General features: G+C 35.7%; 1 long non-coding RNA gene and 1 other non-coding gene across 7 annotated transcripts in view; both read left to right on the top strand.

Moving 5' to 3' along the window:
- Window positions 1-19,129, top strand: part of LOC123332766 — a 404,401-nt gene that overhangs the window by 61,086 nt on the left and 324,186 nt on the right. The window lies entirely within an intron of this gene.
- On the top strand, window positions 14,026-14,097 carry TRNAW-CCA. The gene has a single exon. It is a non-coding gene; the product is annotated as a tRNA-Trp (tRNA).

The following is a 19,129-nucleotide window of genomic DNA, read 5'->3' as shown; positions in this document are numbered from 1 at the left end:
TCCAAGACAGCAAGGACTCAGCCTGCAATATATTATCTCTAGTGCAATACCTGGCCCATGGTTAATGCTTACCCATTATTTATTTAACCAAGAAATGAAAATGAAACCAAATCTTAAATCAAATATAGAGTGATGAATATAATCATGCTAACATTGAGATATCGCTTTTCCTATTTTTGTAATCCTCAATAATATTAAGCATAGATTGATGCTAAAAATTCTTTGAATTATTGAATTTTTTAAAAATCTAGAACTCATGGATGATGTTGCTGAATTTTTCCACTTAATCCATTAACCAGTCCTGTTCTCTCCCTCCATCCACCTACCCTGTTTATGCTTAATAAGTCTATACTTTTCCAAATGAACTTAATGGAACTATAGAATAATCTTTACATCTGTTTTTTCCCAAAGAATTTCTATAGTCTGTGTTTTCATATAAGGGATATTTCTTAGTGTACAGAAATAATGTTAACCTGAACTGTCATTTTGTTCCTTTAATTGTCAATGAAGTATGGCTCTCAGATCTCCCACAGGGGAGGAGAAGCCAAATAGAGGAAATACAGAATAAGGTAGAAGCGTGGGGAGAGAGTTGAGTGAGAGAATTTAGATGATGATGTGCAAAGATACCCTTTCTTTCCCTGTGATTCCTGATCCTCTCTAACCCATAAGCTAGCTTATCTTTCAGTAGTCACTCTTGGCTCTTGCCAAAATTTAGATGTTCCCCATGGTCAAGGCCAGTGGTTTGCAAAGTGGTTTGCAGAGTGACTGTAGCTAGAGTTAGGTATCTGTAATTGTTTAAAGTTGTCTAAACAGCTTAAGAAGATCCAACCAGTCCATTTTAAAGGAGATCAGTCCTGGGTGTTCTTTGGAAGGAATGATGCTAAAGCTGAAACTCCAGTACTTTGGCCACCTCATGAGAAGAGTTGACTCATTGGAAAAGACTCTGATGCTGGGAGGGATTAGGGGCAGGAGGAAAAGGGGACGACAGAGGATGAGATGGCTGGATGGCATCACCGACTTGAAGGACATGAGTCTGAGTGAATTCCAGGAGTTGGTGATGGACAGGGAGGCCTGGTGGGCTGCAATTCATGGGGTCGCAAAGAGTCGGACACGACTGAATGACTGAACTGACTGAAACAGCTCTAATTTGCAGCCACATTTGGGAATCGTTGACTATACAATCTGGGAAGATTGTATATTACAGACTGAGTTCTTGGGCAATGACAGAGATATTCCTGAGAATTGCAGTATATTTGCATCACTTAGCCTACACCATTTGTGAATTATTTTGTTTATGCTTCTATCAGTTTATAGCAGAGAGAATTATATCTTTATCAATCCATTTAGAAAATTCAGCTAAATAAAACAAACATTATGTGAGAAGTCCTTTAGATTTGTAATCTTTCTATTTGTATAATGGTGTGTATTTCTTCTACTCATTTCCTTTTTCTGTTACACAGTAAGTGGATTGTTAATAGGGGTAATATCTCATTGCTTTTTATCCTCATATCTAGCAGAATGCGTGGCACATAGTAGGTTTCCAACTAAAATTATTTTTAAATGAATGGATTGGTAATTTTTCTCCTTATGACTTTTTCCTGCTTTTATACAAGGACTTTAACATGCATTATATACTATTGGACCTTCAAACAATCATGGCAAAGTACATAGGAAGGGTTTTTCTGAATTAATTGCTCACTCTTCTGAACTTCCACAGTGTTCCCTTAACTGAAGTTATTTAAGAGTATGGTCCTATTCCCCACTCTGTTTTAAAATTTCAAAGGCAGAAATATATCTTTGTACCCACCAAACCACACCACCTACTTAAAAGGAAAGACTCTATTGAATTGATACATAATTATTAAAAACTAAAGCAAAAGTGTTTTTGGTGTCAGTTCATACAATCTAATTGTAATTGTCTCCTGCAGATCTGCCTTTAGAATAGCTCTTTGTACCCATCATATGCCCTTCCCTCATATTCATGATTATATAGCATTAGTCCTTGGATGGATCACTGAATGCTATAATCATAAATTGGCAGTGCATTTTGCACTCAGTTCTTCATTATGCTTTGATACTGGAAAGAGAGCTTCTTTTAAGTCTGAATGAATTATAGCTGGTGGCTCTCTTTTTGCCAAGTCCCACCAACACTCAATTACCCAGGAACTGATTCTATAGTTTTCGGGTTATACAGGCCATTACCCCTTCTCTTCTTACTTCTTGATGTCTACTTTTGGACCATTTCACTGCTCATTAGAGCGTCTGGAGAAAAAAAAAAGAAAAGTACTTTGAGGAGACAACAAAGGTGAAACTCAGGTTTGTCATTTTGTACTTGTTAGTAGTCCTGATAAAAAGTTTCATGGGAAGTGTGATAAGTAAAAACTGGTGGGATGCAGTCTGGACTATGCTGTCTATATGTGGGTTTTACTACTCATTGTTTCTTGTATCATTTATCTTGGAACATTTAGGGTTTTCTCATAGAGAAAGCTGGCTAAGGAAACAAAATCTATCTTTGATTTTTCTTTCATAAAAATAACTTAAAAACATGTAGATGTGCCTTTTAAAATATCAGGTACAGCTGAGTTCATGCTGTTTGATAAGTTACAAAATACTGTTGTTTGTGGTAGGACTACCTGGTTGGTGAGAAGGGTAGGGGCAACGGTGAGCTAAATAGAGCTGCCCTTCTTGGAATTTTTACCCAAATATCTGTCCTTTACTTCAAGACATTTTTATTTCATCTTTGGCTGACCCTATTATAACTCATTCTTCTTCTCCTGTTGTAATCAATATAGATAAAATATGTTCTGAAATTTGATTTGTATACACATAAACAGTATGCTTAAATAATATTTTTAAAAAACCCATGTACCTTTATTTCTGTATTTTGATTGGGGAGACTTCCTGTAGATCTTTCTTATATTCTGATATAAATGATTGGCGGCTGGTATATTTCTATATGCAGAGAAAATGGGATTTGAACACTGGTGGAGGGTGTAATTTATGATTCATGAGATAATTCAAGAAGAGAGTGTGGAAAGCAGTGCCTACATTTTTGGGGCATTAAGACATATGTGAAACAAGAAAAAGGGGCAAACCTTTTTTTTGTTGTTGTTCTTAGATCCTGAATCAAAAATTGCTATAGTGTAAAGAAGATTTTTTTGAATTGTCTTTGTCCTATTTAAGTTCATTTTTTTCATAATTATACATTACAGTATAAAATTCTTATCAAAAAGAAGTGATCAGAGAATTTCTAGAAGGCCATCCAACTCATTACTCTAATAGGGTCACTGAAATTTAACAAGGCCCATACTTCTCATTAAAAGTCAATGTATATTTTTGTTGTTCCAGATATATGGAATTGAAAACACAAAGTTCTCAAATTATTTTTCAACAATATTTTGGTAATGTATTGCTTAGATGAAAAGTAGTTTTGCTCTTTTCCTTTCAGATATATTCAAAACAATGTCCTCAAAAGACCAAGGTTCTTTTTTTATTTTCCTGTTTTTAATTCAGTATTATAATTTGCTATTTGCAATGCTTGTCCTTTTTAAAAAATGTGTATTGCATTGCTTTGCCTCTTTAAAAAAATGTCTTCTGGTGTTTCAGTTAGTTTGGATAATCTGGATTTGGTCAAACTAATAATAAGATAATGAATATGATGGCTAGGACTTATACAGATGCATAAGTCATAAAACCAAGTGTCAAACTATTTATGCCAGGAAACACAACTCTTGACTTTCTTTTCATAAGTACCCAGATACTTTAGGGAATACTTGGAGGTCTTTTTAACTTTCTTCCCCTTCCATAATTGGTTCAATGATTTTGCACATCTTCAGCTCCTCTGTCCAGTGTTCCACTCCCGTTTGTCTTACTTTATTTCTGTCCAACAAAATTTCCTTAACTATGTGAGATTCCCCTTCTTGAAACCCACAGAGCGATTCAAGCTCTGTTTGATATATTCTCTCGACTTCTTCAACCCCAACTTCTTCAGCCCTCCATTTTCTTCTTAAATGGAAAAGGCAGCATTCCCAAAACTGTTCTGCAGAGCAGTTGTTCTGTGGGGCACTCGTAACAAAAAGGTTCAAGGCTCAGTAAGTCTGTCCAGTGCCACACACTTGACATTTATAACTAATATTAGTATATTATAAGATCTGAGACACTCTGCAATAAACCCATTAACTTTGCAAACCTTTGTTTAATGTTTTTCTAACCATTTTCTTTGGTTTTCAAGGAATCCAATGATGCCTTTTGTAGACTCTAGAATCTACTAGTTTTGACTTCTATACAGAAATTTTGTCAATCATTAAATTGAAGGTTTCACATATATGTTTTAAAAGATAATGTTTCCCTCTTCTACTAATATAAAAATATATCCTTACTACATAAAAACATAGTACCTTCATTTTTCTCCCACTGTTCCTGTTTGAAGAGATAAAAGAGGCAGAGCACACATAAATTGGTAGTTCTTGTTAAAGAGTGTGGTAATTATTTTGAGAGGAATTATAAAAAACAAGCATTGAAAAGTGATTCAGTCACTTAAACAAAACGCCAAACTAATGTATTAGATAGAGAGGGGGCTTCCCTGATGGCTCAATTGGTAAAGAACCCGCCTGCAGTACAAAAGACACAGGAGACAAAAGTTGAATCCTTAGATGAGGAAGATCCCTTGGAGAAGGAAATGGAAACCTACTCCTGTATTCTTGCCTGGAAAATTCCATGGACAAAGGAGCCTGGAGGGCCAGAGTCCATAGGGTGGCCAAGAGTCAGACATAACTGAGCAAGTAAGCACTTGAATACAGCACTTTCAGGAGCACGGACTAGGGTGAGAGTGAAGAAATATGATGGTGATTAACAACAAGGCTCTTTTAATTCTCCAGGAGATAAGTTTAGGTTGCGTGGATTAGATAATTTGTTGTAAACTGAGACAAGTGGCGGTTACTAGAAACAAAGGAACAGGGCAAGGCAGTTAAAGGGTGATTGAGCAAGATGAGAGAGACAAAGGTAGGAGAGATACTATATTTCCAGCTTGAAAAATTGGTTTTTATGATTAGAGAAGGACCAAAATTGGCGGAGGTATGGGATACAGAAAACCATGGATTAAGTTTTGGCCAGGTTGAATCAGAGTTGCCTTGAAAATTTAGGGTGGAGTTGTCAAATAGGCAGTTGGGCAGACTGACCAAAAGAGTGATCTACATAGAGACAAAGGGAAAACAGATTGAATTCATGAGACTATATATGGCTAATGATACCTGTGGCGGATTCATTTTGATATTTGGCAAAACTATACAATAATGTAAAGTTTAAAAATAAAATTAAAAAAAAAAAGAAATCAAGGCCAAGTGTGAGGTCAATTAATATTTAGAAGTAAATAAATCTGTTATATTTTTCATTTTGTATCTTCATTTTCATTTCATACAACATAAAGTTATTGAGCTACACTAACAAACACATTTTTCACTATTAGTGACTTAACGTATGAAGATTTGTATTCAGCTAAGTAGTAATTGGAGAAGGCAATGGCACCCCACTCCAGTACTCTTGCCTGGAAAATCCCATGGACGGAGGAGCCTGGTAAGCTGCGGTCCTTGGGGTCCCTAAGAGTCGGACACGACTGAGCGACTTCACTTTCACTTTTCACTTTCATACATTGGAGACGGAAATGGCAACCCACTCTGGTATTCTTGCCTGGAGAATCCCAGGGACGGGGGAGCCTGATGGGCTGCTGTCTATGAGGTCGCACAGAGTCGGACACGACTGAAGCGACTTAGCAGCAGCAGCAAGTAGTGATTACCTCCTAAAAGATACCAAAATTTTTCTAACTTGATGATTTTAATGTTTTATTTTAATGTATTTCCAGGAAATGACAATCATCTCTGAATGCACTGATAACAAACATTTTTGAAATTAATTTATTTTATTTTTTAAATAAATTTAGCCTCCAATTAAAATAAAGTATACCTGTGGCAGATTCATTTTGATATTTGGCAACACTAATACAATTATGTAAAGTTTAAAAATGAAATAAAATTTAAAAAAATAAAATAAAATAGTCTCAGAGGAAAAAAAAAATAAAATAAATTTAAAAAATGTTTGTTATCAGTGCATTCAGAGATGATTGTCGTTTCCTGGAAATATATTTTTGTTAACCCAAATACCTTTGCTCTGTTCTAAATGTAGTTCCTCACCTTGTATATGAGCTATTATGTACCCTCTTGCCTACTCAAGGTTATAACTACAGATCTACTCCTCTCTGTTGCCTGCATCATCAGTTTTTTTCCTCTCTCCTGGATCAGCATATGTGTTGTTTTTGTTGTCGTCGTTCAGTTGCTAAGTTGTGTCTGACTCTTTGCGACCCCATGAACTGCAGCATAACAGATTTCCCTGTCCTTCACCGTCTGCTGGAGCTTGCTCAAATTCATATCCATTGAGTTGGTGATGTGATCTAGCCGTCTCATGCTCTGCTGCTCCCTTCTCTTCTTAGCTGTACTAAGTTTCCCAGAAACCTCTTCTTGTGTAGCTCCAGGTTAGAGTTGGCCAAAAGAGAAATTTGCAGGAGATTTGGCAGGTTCAAGTGTAGCAGCAGACATTTTTCTCTGAAGGTCAGTGGGGACAGATGTGGTGTAAGACAGGTACATAGAAACCAATAGGTTCTAGATTTTCTTTTATTTCCCTAGTGATGTGGAACAGAACAGAGGTTTTGCCAGATTTCAGCTTTCTTCCCTCTTCTTGGCATGGCTCCCTGAGTGTCCTCCCTACTGACCAATAGTAACTGCAGGCCCAAATTTAGATTCATAAACCGTGAATGTCATGATCTTCTCCATTAGCTTTATAATGGTCCCATTCTGATACCTGGTCATGCTTGGTTTTCCAGATGTCCTCTCAAGCTCCAAATACCTAACCGCCTCAGTGTTTTAGGATATCTGGTTAGTAATTTAGTTTCTTATTATCTGATCTTCCAACTCTGCCTTTTGGCTTTTGTAGTTACTTTCTGAGCTCCTCCCACAAATGTATAAAGTTATATCAGGTTTTTCCAGAGAAATAAAACCAATATAATAGCATATATATAATATACATATAATATATTAAAATGTTATCTATCCTATTATCTATCCATATGTAAATGATATTTATATATAATATTTATTATGTACATGTGATATAGCTATACATAGATAAATATATGTATCCTATTTTGTTTGATACACATACACAGATACTACACACACACACACACACACACACACATTTAAATATATATTATAGGAATTGGCTCACATGATTATGGAAGCTGAGAAGTCCCATGACCTGCCATCTGCAAGTTGCATAACAAGGAGAGTCTGGTGTAGTTTGAAGGCCTGACAGCCAGGAGCACTGATGACTGAGAACAGGAGAATATGGGTGTCACAAATGAAGCAGAGAGAAAATTCTTTCATCCTCCTGCTTTTTATTCTACTCAGGCCTTCAGCAGATTGGCTGAGGCCCATCTGCATTGGTGGAGGCAGTCTTCTTTACTTAGTCTACCAATCCAAATGCTAGTCTCCTGTGGAAGTACTCTCAGAGAGTACTCTTTTCAGAAATGGTTTATCAGCTATCTAGGTAAAGTCAGGTTGGTACACAAATGGTCAATGATCTTATCCTTAAAATCACTTATCTATTATACTTTTAATGGTTTTGCTTCCCTGTTTGAATCTTGACTGATGGAATATATGATTGAAAGTGTGAAGTCGCTCAGTCGTGTCTGACACTTTGCAACCCCATGGACTGTAGCCTGCCAGGCTCCTCTGTCCATGGAATTCTCCAGGCCAGAATACTGGAGTAGGTAGCTGTTCCCTTCTCCGGGGGATCTTCCCAACTCAGGGAGCAAATCCAGGTCTCCCACATTGCAGACGAATTCTTTACTGTCAGAGCCACCAGGATTTTACTCTTAATAAGAAGGTGGAAAAAAGAATTCTATCAGCTACCACCATATATCATTGCTTTTCTTTGGAATCAAAATTCTTTGAAAGACTTGTCAATAATTGCTTTCTCCAGATCTTCTATTCTTTCTTAATCTCCTCCAGTCATACTTTCATCTCTTGCTTTCTCCAGATCTTCTATTCTTTCTTAATCCCCTCCAGTCATACTTTCATCTCTATCACGTCACAGAATAACTGAGTCAGAGTATAAAATGGTATCCACATTTCTAAATCAAATGGTCAGCTTGAAGCCCTAGTATTACTGGAACTTTTAGAAGCATTTGGTAAAGTTGATCACTCCTCCTTGGCACCCTTTCTTCACTTATCAGCTAGGATATCACACTTTTTTGTTTTTGTTTTTCTCTTACTTCTTGGTACCCTCACTCTCCTTTCCTGGGTTCTTCTCTTCTCTATACCCTCTTAATATTTGGTATCTCAAGGCTCAGTCTTTGGTCATCTTCTATGTGGACAATCATTCCTTTACTGATCTAATTTTGTCTCATTGCTATCTACTTATTGATATGCCTGAATTTGTACATTCAACCAACTATATCTCATAATTCAGACTATTATACCAAACTATATATTTAATACATTCACTGCTGCTGCTAAGTCGCTTCAGTCATGTTCGACTCTGTGCGACCCCAGAGATGACAGCCCACCAGGCTCCCCGTCCCTGGGATTCTCCAGGCAAGAACACTGGAGTGGGTTGCCATTTCCTTCTCCAATGCATGAAAGTGAAAAGTGGAAGTGAAGTCGCTCAGTCGTGTCTGACTCTTAGTGACCCCATGGACTGCAGCCTACCAGGCTCCTCCATCCATGGGATTTTCCAGGCAAGAGTACTGGAGTGGGGTGCCATTGCCTTCTCCAAATACATTCACTAGGATATCTAATAATCCTTTCAAAACCAACATATCCTAAACTCCTTTTGGTAATTTACTTGTAAGCTTCCCCTCAATTCAGCTTAACTGGAGCCTTCCCCATTTCATGTGATGGCACCACCATCCTTCCTATCATTCTGTCCAAAACCTTGTCATCCTAATTAATCTCTTTCTCTTACACTCCAAATTACCAGCAAATCATGTTGACTAAACCGTCAAAATATGTGTGAAATCTGAACACAAACTCCATAGCTACTCTCTCCCTGAACCATTACCCATTCACAAAAGATCACTTTTATTCCTTCACCTCCTTCAAATATTTACTCAGGTCCAATTTTCCTAACAAAACATACTCTGACTAACCTATCTAGTATTGTAACCTACCTCTGTCTCCACCCTGACATCTAAACCACTCCCCCAAACTACTTTTTTATGTAGCATTTATCACTACTAATACAAAATATGATTTACCTAATTATTATGTTTATTAACTTCTATTTGGGTAAACTTCATCTGTTTTGGTCACTGGTGTATGATGACAAGTGCCTCGGATGGTGCCTGGCTTCTGGGCATGCAGCAAAAATGTGGCATGAGATTTTGTTAAAACCATTCTCAATTATAGCTGCCTATGATACTGCTGCTGCTGCTAAGTCGCTTCAGTCGTGTCTGACTCTGTGCGACCCCATAGACGGCAGCCCACCAGGCTCCCCCATCCCTGGGATTCTCCAGGCAAGAACACTGGAGTGGGTTGCCATTCCCTTCTCCAATGCATGAAAGTGAGAAGTGAAAGTGAAGTCACTCAGTCATGCCTATGATACTAGCCCAAATATTATTTTCCAGGTATGTAAGAGATATAATACAGTCTTTTTTTCTAGGATCCTTTGTTTTATGAGTCATAAAGTTGTCTTCTACATAATTTAGGAAAGCTTGTTTTCTATTATTATTTATCTTCACCTCAGAAGAAGATAGGAGAATTGAAAATCCCCTTTGAATAAGAGAGCAATTTAGTGCACAAAGTGTTGACTCACAGTTTTTCAATGTCACTCACCTTTCATGCTAATGGTCTGTTGCAGGTAACCATCATAATTTTTTCTTTAGTTTTTGTTCCTTGCATTTTTAGGCTGAAGTACTTTACCATTTCACTCTTCATTGTCAAATTGTCTCTCTCTGGCATTGTAAATACTTTTGATGTATGATACACTCTCTTGCCATGCTCTTGCTTGACATTCCAGTAATGCAATGAACCCTCTAGGTTCTGGTTATGCCCACTAGGTTATGACCTCTTCTCAGTGTAAGCATTTTTAATTTTCTTAACTGTGTACCATATGCCATACATTTGTGCTTTGCTACTTCAGCCAGTGCATAACATTTGTCTCTCAATGTAGGAAAAATTGTGATCTGTGCTATTTAAGGTCTAGAAAATACATAGCTGTATATTTGTGTTAAATATCTGTGACTTATTTTACCTAAAAATGAGCTAGGATATTTTTGTATTTCTAGATTTTTGTATGGTTACAGAAGGGCAGTGTAAAAGAGGGAATTTTAGTCATTCAAACTGAAATAACAAACTGGGAACATTTAGAATGTTTCATAAATATGATTTATACAGCGAGTACCTCCTAAGTGATAATTACAAAAAAGGAGGTAGAAACTATTACAACAGACCAATCTTGGAGGGGAAGTGTAAAAATAAACTGATAGTACTATACATAGATCATAATAATTATATATTGGACTTATGGGTTCACATTTTTATTGGACCATGTTTTTGCTGTCTTAATGACAGCTAGGTTATTCTCCCATAGTATAATTCAGCTATGTCAAGTTACTCTTGGTTCATCCAGTATGCCAGGCAATATCATGCCAGACATTGTTCTTATTACCTGAAATATCTGACTCTGACTACAGTTGTCCCCACTGTGACATTTTTAAGCACTTGTTTCTCTTTTTAAACTTAGCTCAAGTGTTGCCTCTCTTTTCTAAATTTTACCTTCATGAAGTGACTATTTTTTCTTTTGAAAATCTAGCATAATGGATTGTACTGTAACAGCCATACAAGATCATGCAGCTTGTTTATATATAGGTTCTTTCCTCCTCCTAGACTAAGTCTTTTAAAGAAAATGATACTAGTTATCCTATTATGTCCAGAACATCACATACTAAGGATATGTGGTGGTTATATAATACATTTTTCAGGTGACTGTAAAAATGGCTAAAGGGCAAATCTGAAATGGTAAGAAATTGGTTGAACTATTCTGGGTTCCATAGACCAGACTAGAGGTAATTGGTATAATTATTTTTGACTTTCATTATATTATGTAAATAAGCAAAACATGGAAGCAACACTTAAATCTAAATCCAATGGTTGCAGCATATTAAAAAGCAGAGACATTACTTTGCCAACAAAGGTCCGTATAGTCAAGGCTATGGTTTTTCCAGTAGTCATGTATGGATGTGAGAGTTGGACTATAAAGAAAACTGAACACCGAAGAATTGATGCTTTTGAACTGTGGTGTTGGAAAAGTCTCTTGAGAGTCCCTTGGACTGCAACAAGATCCAACCAGTCCATCCTAAGGAGATCAGTCCTCAGTGTTCATTGGAAGGACTGATGTTGAAGCTGAAACTTGGGCCACGTGATGCAAAGAACTGACTCATTGGAAAAGATCCTGATCCTGGGAAAGATTGAAGGCAGGAGGAGAAGGGGATGACAGGGAATGAGATGGTTGAATGGCATCACCGACTCAATGGACATGAGTTTGGGTAAACTCTAGGAGTTGGTGATGGACAGGGAGGCCTGGTGTGCTGCAGTCCATGGAGTCATAAAGAGTCAGATACAACTAAGCAACTGAACTGAATGATCTATTTAAAAAGAAGATAGAACTATATGTTTCATCACTCTATTCTGAGGTCTGGAAAAACCCAAGATGCAGAGTAACTGTACCCGGTAAACTAGGCAAACTTTTAATTCAGTAAAAACGTACTTTGGTTAGAACCAAGATTTCTAGTTCATTATCCTTATCACGGATGGTTCATCTCTTTCTGTACCCATTCAGAGACTAGCTTTCGAGAATGAGAACTAAGAGAAGGGGATAGGTGAAAGCTTGCTGGGCACGTGGGTGCTTAATAACATGTAGAAAAGCTTCAGAAGCAGATGGGACAGAAGAGGGCTGGGATTATGTGCCATGAGGTCTTTGTGCTTTCTCCTGCTGCAAGATGGAACAACTGCATCTTACTCTTTAACTTAGTCAGAAAAAGTGCCATTTTGAGCAAGAGAGGATCTAATTTTAGTCCTGTGGATCAGAGTTGATGAATGTTTGTTAGGTTTCACAAACTGCAATAGATGAGTGCAGAGCAACCTGATATTCAGATGAGAAATGAGATGGGGAAGCTTTTGGAATGTCTCTCACATGGAGAGTAAAGTGGACAAATAACACTTCATTCACACTGTTGCCATCAGACATGACTGATACAGATTTTTCCCATTAAAAGGTGTGGGGTCAGAGCCTAAGAAAGGAAAATAATATGGTAACAAAAGGGAAAGAGAACATTTTCCTGAAGACATAGAGAGAAAAAAAAGAAAAATCTGAAAATGACTTTTTATAAGAAGCAGCTGGAAACTTTAGGAGACATCTGTGTGGTGACATCTAAAATATGGACTAGACAGGAATCATGGGTGAGAAACGACTGGAGCATCAGTACATAAATCTGACACTCTCTTTTCCAGATCACTGTGAAATGAACAAAAAACTATAAAAACAGAAGGAAAATTTAGCATTTTTGATGGAAAATATGGGAGGATGCTATCCATATGCCAGAAAAATCAAGCATGGGATATTAAATGAAAGCAGTGGGGAATTCCTTACAAATGTTTTCCAGAGAAAGTATTATGGGTTTATAAGAGCTAAGCGAAGACGATTAAGAAAGAAACTAATACTTCCTTAGTCTGTTATATTAAGGCTATATTTGAAGATATATTGGAGTGAAATATGTTCGAAAGTATTTACTAAATATATCAGTTGAATTCAGAATTAGTTTGCTTAGGAATATCTAGAGTAAGCACACCTGTTAGAAACAGGATATGAGTTTTTTGAAACTCATTTGAAACAGGAAATGAGTGCAGGATATTTTCATATTTGGAAGGAGTAGGAGTGGCAGACAGAGGAGGAGGAGTCCCAGAAAGGACAGAACACCATGGGGAATAAGGAAAATAAGCCATAGAAAAATAATTGTAAAAGTTAGCTCCTTTCATAGGAGATTCACTAGTAACAATACAGCTATTATGGCTATAAATTAGGCAGGCAATTAAATTATAAAAGAGATGATATAAACTTTAATGAAACCAGTTTTTAGCCTGAGATCTATAAGAGTTTTAAATAGTTTACAGAAAAACTCAGATGATAAAAGTAGAAGTAGTTTGTAACTACTGGTCTAGAATGTGCCTTCTTTTCAATATGTGTAAACAGAGTAAAACCCTAAAAAGAGTCTTCCATATAAAAGAAGATAAATGTAACACAAGATATACGAAGACAGTAATTTTGAGAAAAGAAATACTGGAGTGAAATATTTTTTAAAACGTATATAAACCTCTTATGAAAGTCAAAGGAATATGGACTCTGAAGAACTCATACCCACTAGTTCATTCTGCTACTGTGGGAAAAAATATTGTAGCCAAATGAACTATGTAATAGAAACAAAATAAGAACAGAAATTCTGATGAGTTATATGTGGTAAAAGCTTAATAAGCTTTGATAGAATGTATATGGAAAGGAAGAAAGGGATGGAAATAGGAAAGACAGGGAAAGGACAGTCAATAAAGACCTGAAAGTTGGATAATAATTTTGAAGAACAGGCCAAAATAAAATTAATAGAAATAATATAAAAAGATGTACTAAAAGAAAACTTTATAGACATTCAAACAGAGCAAAAAAATACCCTGGCTCTGAATTTGAAAGCAGTCATCATATGGCAAGCAATATTAATTTTTAAAAAGGTACTTATTAGACTGTCATCTATTTTGTGGAGAAGGATAGATTTCTGGGTTTAAAAAAATCTGATATTCAGTAAGGGAAGAAAATCAAAAAGGAAAATCAGAATTGTATTTTTGGTCTAATAACTATTCTGAACTATGAGTGATAACAATAATATGTAAATAATTAAGGAATAGGATTATCTACAGCAACAAAAGGGCTTCCCTGGTAGCTCAGAGGTTAAAGTGTCTGCCTCCAATGCAGGAGACCCAGGTTCGATCCCTGGGTCGGGAAGATCCCCTGGAGAAGGAAACGGTAACCCACTCCAGTTGCCTGGAGAAACCCACGGATGGAGAATCCTGGTAGGGTACAGTCCACAGGGTCGCAAAGAGTCGGACACAACTGAGTGACTTCACTCACTCACTCACAGCAACAAAAAATAACTAAAGTGTCATTAATATGTTAAAGTATAAGGACATTTATAAACCATATAAGCCACTTGTAGACCATGTAAGCCAGTCTTACTTTCTCACTTGTACTTCCTGTGATCACCTCCCAAATAAAATTGGCTCAGAGATACTTAGGGAGAATCTAAACTAAAACAGGGAATAAAATATGGAAAGCACTAGAAAAAGGAAAATAAAATATGATAAAGAAAAATACATGTACTTAATTTAAATGTTTATAGGTACATTTTTACCTACTGAAAAACTAAATGAGCATAAAGAATTAGGTTGAATTGTTGCAATTATGGTTTATCTAACCTGCTGCCCATATTTTAAGTAATTATAATGAAAGAGAAAGATATTATAAAAATAAAATTATACTAATAGTAAGTGGGTTATATTAAAAATTTAGGTTATAGTCTCTGTTTCTTCCAAAAAGGGAGGCATAGCAGTAGAGAGCAGGGTGAGCAGTGTTAAAATATGTGCCCTTCATGTTGTGGTTATATTCTGGTAAATCCAAAGTGTGTACTTTATTGTTAATGGTGACAACTGGAAATGTACACAGTCAAGTATTTTAAAATGTTGATAAATATTTTTAGAATTAAAGATAAGATGTATATATTTTATATTAGCAGAGTGAAATGTGGGGCACCCTCCATAATCCTGTGTACTAGATACTGTTAATGCCCCATATTCCCCTGGCCTACTGCTGGGTTTACCATATCTTCAGTGGGTAGTCCCCTCACCCACTGACAGCTTTCCACCACAAACACTCTTGTGTCTCGACTTCCTCCATCTTTGCCTGAGTGCCTTCTCTGGAACTACAGGGACCTCATCAGCCCACTCAGAAGACAGCCTAAGAGTGCCAGGAATTTAAAAACCTTGGAAGCAGATCTTCTCCAGTGAGGATAGGGAATCAGTTGATAAAATCTCCAGCTTTCCTGTCCTTCAATGGAACAGTCCCAAGGTCCTCTGTGTGTTCCTCAGAGGATTTTCAGTGACATGGAGTCTCATTTGCTCACACAGGTACTGCTTGAATTCATGTGACTCTTAACTGCCTTAAAAAAAAAAAAAAAATGTTCTAGTCTCACTTTCTCACTTGTGCTTCCTGTGATCACCTCCCAAATAAACTTGACTGGGAGCTACTTAAGGAGAATCGAAACTAAAACAGGAAATATAGAAAGCACTAAAAAAGGCAAATAAAATATGATGTAAGAAAAATACATGTACTTACCTTGCAAAGAATATGAATATGTTAAGTTCTCCCAATTGGAAAAAAAAAGACTTTCAGATTGGATCGAATTGTGTACTGTCTGAGAGATATAGAACAAAAATCAATTGAGCAAGATAGCTTAAAAATAAAAGAATGGGAAAATTACTGGTTAAATATAAGACAAAAATAAAAATATAATAACAAAGGCTGTTTAAGGTAAAACATAAAATGGATCATCTTATATAAAGGTTATCTTTAAAATATAAAAGTTTTATATTAGACACTAATTTATCACTTTCATTAGCTGGCTACTATCATGAAAAAAACAACTATTAATTAGTATAATCAACTCAATGAAGGAAGGGGCAATTATATAAGAGCAGGACAAAAAATTTATAAGGAAAACAATACAGATTTAAGGGTATGTTCTTGGGGGAGAAAAAGAAAATCTTCCTAATCATTTTAAGAATATAGATAAAATATATATATTTAATACTAGGGAAGAGGAAGAGAAAAGGAATTTTACTACAGATACAGGGTGTTTTAAAAAATATATACAAGCTATGTTGTTTCTGTGTTGTTGTTTACTCACTAAGTTGTGTTTAATTCTTTGGGACTCCATGGACTGTAGCCCACCAGGCTCCTCTGTCCATGGGATTTTCCAGGCAAGAATACTGGAGCAGGTTGTCGTTTCCTTCTCCAAGGGAGCTTCCTGACCTAGGAAGTTCGGCATCTCCTGCATTGTAGGCGGATTCTTCACCTCTGGGCCATCGAGGAAACTTTATAAGCTAGGTAGTTAGCACACAATTTGGAATATTGCTATGTAATAGGTTATAATTTCATAGGAGACACAAATACTCAAACTTCTCTCAAAAAGAAGGTGTGAAGCTTATCAGAATAATAAGGTAAATGAAAAATTAAGAAATTATCAGGGAAATACCTCCTAACAAATTCTGGATCAATATATTTCTTTTGTTGATATTTTTTATTTTCCTGCTTGGAGAGTATGATATTTTTTTAAACCTAGATATTTTAAAATCATGAAGTTCTTTCAAATTTTACAGTAATAGACAATGCCTTGCTTTATCTGAACTGTTTAACAGAAAAGTTAAAAGTAAAAAACCAAAAAAGTAAAAGTAAAAAGTACATGTAAAACTGTACAATTAATAAACCAGCATAATAATCCCAAAATTCAGCAAAAGAAATTAAAGGTAAAAATTACTGTCTCATTTGACACATTTTGAAACATGTTGGTCAACAGCATATTGACTTTTGAATGTTTTAAGAATGTAATGATAGTCATATTCATCAATCTATTAAGCTTTAATAACATTAAAATGTAAAAGAAATATATATCACTTTTTGAAAGCATCCAAAGGGCAATTAGTAAAATTCAATATTCATCTCATTAAAAATAAAATCTCTTATGAAACTTATAATACAGGATATTTTCTCAATATGATACATTATCTCTTTGTCAAACTTTCAGCAAGAGCTGTTTAACAATGAAACACTAAGAAAGCCCTATTAAATCAAGTTTATAACAACAATTCCTGCTATTGGAATTAATATATAATATTATTTTACTTAATAAAACAGGAAAAGCATGAGTAAATATTTGGAAAGGAAGATAAAATGACCATTATTAGAAGATAATTTTATTATTACCTGAAAACTGAAAAAAAAATTGAACAGTTAGTACAAAAAATTTTAGAGTTGTCTGAGAATAGAATGAATATATAAGAATTCATAACTTTCCCATGTTGCATATTGGGGTCTGACCAATAAGAATTTGACCTGTAGTTCTTAGATAGTTTGAGATCTGTAACTTTCATTCTTTAAACTTATTTTTTCCTGCTAAAAATTATAGCAATGATGCTTAGCAAAGATTATGAGATAAATTGATATCTATTATGTTAGTAGCAAGTGGTAAATGCTTAATTAATAGTAACTGTATTTTTAGATTAAGTAATACAATTTTAGATATATATTTGATAATTTTGAAGATACTTGAGAGTAGGAAAAAGCATGATTTATCTCACTTAAATCACTGTAGATCGCTAAAACAAGTATAGAATTTAATCATAACAAAAAGCAGATAGAGTAAAAATCAACAAAAATGTGACCAATGTGTCATATTGACAGATGTGTATAATTGTCACAAAATAAGTCTCTTTACTCAAAAGTAAAACCAAAGTAATGGCACTTGCCTTATAAGGTCCCTTCAAAAGACAGTATTACCTGAATTGTGAAACATTATACCAGTTAAACATTCTTACCAATATACCCTTTGTTAAATGTTACTCTGGAAGTTCTAGCAATCCATATGGAAATACGACATAAACTTAGGATGGAACAACATGTTGCTTAATGTGTTATTATTAAATATAATAGTAAACTTCTATTAATGATAACATACAGACAGCTTTAAAAAGATTTGTCACTTATATGAGGAAAATTAAAAGCTAAACTAATGAGGGACTTCATCAAGACTTGAGTACATTGTGAAACATATTTGGGGTACACTGAGTTTGGACAATGTGAGTACCTTCTAAATTAGTTTAAGTTGTAACATATTCAAATAAAAGTGAATGTAGTTTATTTTGGAAGCTGAAAAAGTTTTGCTATTGTTTATCTGGGAATACAGAAAGTTAAAAACAGCTAAGAATCTTGGGGAAAAGTAGCATAATAGATAAATTTTACTAACAATATCAATAACCTCAGATATGCAGATGACAATCACCCTTATGGCAGAAAGCAAAGAAGAACTAAAAAGCCTCTTGATAAATGTGAAAGAGGAGAGTGAAAAAGTTGGCTTAAAACTAAACATTCAGAAAACTAAGATCATAGCATCTGGTCCTATCATTTCATGGCAAATAGATGGGGGAACAATGGAAACACTGACAGACTTTATTTTTCTGGGCTCCAAAATCACTGCAGATGGTGACTGCAGCCATGAAATTAAAAGACGCTTACTCTTTGGAAGAAAAGTTATGATCAACCTAGACAGCATATTAAAAAGCAGAGACATTACTTTGCCAACATCTGCATAGTCAAGGCTAGTAGTCATGTATGGATATGAGAGTTGGACTATACAGAAAGCTGAGTGCTGGATAATTGATGCTTTTGAACTGTGGTGTTGGAGAAGACTCTTGAGAGTCCCTTGGACTGCAAGGAGATCCAATCAGTCCATCCTAAAGGAAATCAGTCTTGAATATTCATTGGAAGGACTAATGCTGAAGCTGAAACTCCAATACTTTGGCCACCTGATGCAAAGAGCTGACTCATTTGAAAAGACCCTGATGTTGGGAAAGATTGAAGGTGGGAGGAGAAGGGGATGACAGAGGATGAGATGGTTGGATGGCATCACTGACTCAGTGGACATGAGTTTGAATAAGCTCCAGGAGTTGGTGATGGACAGGGAGGCCTGGTGTGCTGCAGTCCATGGGGTCACAAAGAACTGGACACAACTGAGCAACTGAACTGAATAATTTTAGGTATAATAACTAAAGACAGGATAGTACAATTCTAAGAAACAATATTTTGATAGGTGGATATAAATACCAGAGTAATGAAAATATATAAAATTACATAGTGAGTCGTTGTTCAGTCACTCAATTTTGTCTGACTCTGTGACCCCAAGGACTGCAGCATGCTGGGCTTCCCT

Source organism: Bubalus bubalis, chromosome 3, assembly GCF_019923935.1.
Source record: "Bubalus bubalis isolate 160015118507 breed Murrah chromosome 3, NDDB_SH_1, whole genome shotgun sequence".
NCBI classification, from domain to species: Eukaryota; Metazoa; Chordata; class Mammalia; order Artiodactyla; family Bovidae; genus Bubalus; species Bubalus bubalis.
This window is presented reverse-complemented; position numbering and strand designations above follow the sequence as displayed.